This window comes from Hyla sarda, chromosome 1, assembly GCF_029499605.1.
Source record: "Hyla sarda isolate aHylSar1 chromosome 1, aHylSar1.hap1, whole genome shotgun sequence".
Lineage (NCBI taxonomy): Eukaryota > Metazoa > Chordata > Amphibia > Anura > Hylidae > Hyla > Hyla sarda.
Genome location: NC_079189.1, coordinates 537239052 through 537242424, shown reverse-complemented (window position 1 = coordinate 537242424; position 3373 = coordinate 537239052).

The window sequence follows — 3373 nt, the reverse complement described above, 5'->3', positions numbered from 1 at the left end:
AGAAGGGCCTCCAGGCAGGAAGGGTAAGTATGGGCTGCTAGGAAGGAGTCACATTTCCCTATAGGTGAGGAAGATGTTACTTTTCCCTTTTAGGTTTGGGTCATTACAGATGTAAAAATACTAATAAGGTGTTTTTATTTAAAAACTATTTCAATTATGACTAGCAAAGTGGTCCCCAATCCAGTCCTCAAGGCCAACATTTTCTTCAGTTACTCCATTGAAATAAAACAGGGAAAATTCAAGTCCTGGACTATTTCTGGGCTTGGAGGATTGGGTTGGGTACCTCTGCACTAGGGAACCTGACTAAGCAATTGCCTAACTGCTGGTATATTACATTTCAAAACTTATGTAATTCTGGCAGAGCCATGTCCAAAGCAGCAGCTAGTCCTGGCACAGGTAATGAACAGTATAGTACCACTCTATACTGTAGGGAGGTGCTACTAGGCAGCAAATCACTACATGTACATAGTAATACAGAGGGTTTACCAGTCAAATGCCCACTCTGAAAGGTTGGATCATCCAGCTATTCACATAAGCCACAGATCCTAACTGTTTATGGTAATCTATGTTGAGTTTGGTCCCCATGGTCCAGGCAAGATCATTGTATGTTGAAAATATTTTAACCTAAGGCCATTGCAAGTGGAGGGATCACTGTATTAAGCTGATTTGAAAAAAAAAAAGACTGAAAGAAAAACCTGTTTACGGTTTTTTTAATTGACCTTCAATGACAAAATTGGACCTCATGAATTAATTACTTTCTAAGAAAAAGGTTTATTAACAACTCGGTCATCAGATGAAACCTGGAATGTGAATACTTGGTATGGGCAACACTGGCATTATATCAATGAGGTTAGGCATAGGCTCTTCTGCCGCAGTAATTCCTTACTTCCATTTCATATAAATTAGAATTTCTACAGTAAATGCTGCTGGTCCAAGTCCAAGTGGAGTCAGCCCAATGTCAATGCAGCTATCTTGTGTCCGGGAGGAATTGTGCTGCACACTACATATCAACTGACAGTAGCAAGATTATTGTGAATGACCTTCACTGAACAGCAATGCCATCAATGAGTAGTCAACCCATTGCTGTTATTAGATATACAGATGTAGCACTAATTTGGTTAGCTGTCCTATGTTTAGGTATATACAGTATCTCACTGGCCTCCCTGTGGGGCCTGTGGTTGAGTGTACTCTGGAAAGTGCCCAGTTTCATATTTGCTTTGATATTTATGCCGTTTAACATGTTTCCACTGTTTTATAATGTTTTACATGGTTTCAACTGTTGGTACCACTGTAATGTACCCAGCATGGCAGAGATTAATACACAGAAATGCAGTGTCCCACTGGGAGCCCTATGGGCTTGTTGGTTGGGTGCTGTCAGCAAAATGCAGAATTCTAAGGTAAGGTTCTCAAGAATTGTGATTCTATGATGAATGCAAGTATTTACTTAAAAAAATGGTGAGGTAACCGATCCTGTGGTGTTTTTGATAAGCTCTAGACACCAAGAAATGGCATTTCATTTTGTGTGATACATATACAACACTCAATAGGCACTGTAAATACTATAGAGCAAACAACAAGAGCTAATATGCGACCATAGCTACAATGTCTAAAGCAGGGAAGCTGAAACTAGCTGATATGCACTATATTTGTGGCCAAAGCAATAAAAACTAAGGCCGTAGTAACACAAATACAAACTAAGATACTGCATGATTTCTTCACTGCGTGTTTAAAATAAATAAATAAATAAAGACTGAAACTTAGGTACTGGTTGCAATAGGGTTAATTTTTGTAAAACCTCATCTACTGTACTTTTATGCTACTGTAATCTGCTGCAGATTTTACCAGATCTTCCATCTCCCATGGTGTCACCCAAAGTTATAGACGTAGATTGTTAAAAGTAGAAGAAAACTTGGCACTCAAGGTAGGTGAAATATAGGTGAATTCTTATTAGCAATCTTTTCTATAAAAGCTGATGTTTCGGTCCAATTCACTGACCTTCCTCAGAGTTCTGCAAAATTAACATATATACAAAAATTTGTGTGACAAAAGCATAATAAATAATACTAGAAATGCCGCTTACATATATCTCACAATTTGACTTAGGAGAATGTTCCTATATAGTATAGCTCTCTTTATCTCTCATGGGCATAATATACATAACATCGGTATAAAGTAAAAAGGCATAAAATATGCATGAATATAATAGAAAAAAATAGAAATAAAATACTGGTAAAGTAAAGAAAGTATATACAGTATATCATACAAGCTCCCATACATCCATGGTAGCACACATGATTCGGAGGAGAGTCCAGCAACAAGGTAGGTTTAGAGTCATCTGACTAATTTATAAGGAAGGTAGATAGGTAATGCAGTAAATCAGACAATGAATGCTAGTAGTCAATGTACGGTATGCTGTCCAAACAGGGTAAACCGTGCTATAGTGGATAAACATACTTACAGATTGCTGCGGAGGTAGCAGGATTATATTTAAAGGCTTATTCCAGTGATAATTTTTAATTTTTTTTCCATATCAACTGGCAAGGAAAAAGATTTGTAAATTACTTATTTGTGTACTTATCAGCTGCTGATGTTGAGTTGTACTTTTATGTCTGACAACTCAACTTCAGCGGCTGATAAGTATTGGTAGGATTAATATTTTTTTAAAGAAGTAATTTACAAATCTGTTTAACTTTCTGGAGCCACTTGATATACAAAAAAATATTTTTTTCACCGGAGTACCCCTTTAAGCCTCCTCCCCACTGCTGAAATTCACAGTAAATAAATCTTGTCCACTGCATAGTCAAGAATGAAGCACTGCATCTCACATTCACTTTTGCCAAAGTTGACTATTTTTAATTGCGCAATTTTTTTGCGCAAAAACTAACTGCACAAAAATATTGTGCCTAATTTCAGCCAATAAAATGTTAGGACTATGTGGGACATTTATCATTGGCTTTACACCACTTTAATGTTTTAAATGTCCCCGCAAATTTTGTGCAATTCTATTTTTTGTGCAATTTTTTTGTGAAATTTTTGGAAGAACAAATTTCAAAGTTGTCTACTGTTTGGTGCACCATACAACACTTTTTGCAGGGGAGCTGCATTTAATTAAATTTAGAAGTGTTTTTTTTTGCACAAAGCCTACTTTTTTTTGCGCAAACCTATACCACCTAATAGGACATGTACAAATGTGTCAAAGCACAAAGCTTAAAAGGGGTTATCCAGGAAATAAACTTATTTTTTATATATCCACTGGCTCCACAAAGTTAAACAGATTAGTAAATGATTTCTATTAAAAAAATCTTAATCCTTTCAGTACTTATGAGCTACTGAAGTTGAGTTGCTCTTTTCTGTCTAAGTGCTCTCTGATGAC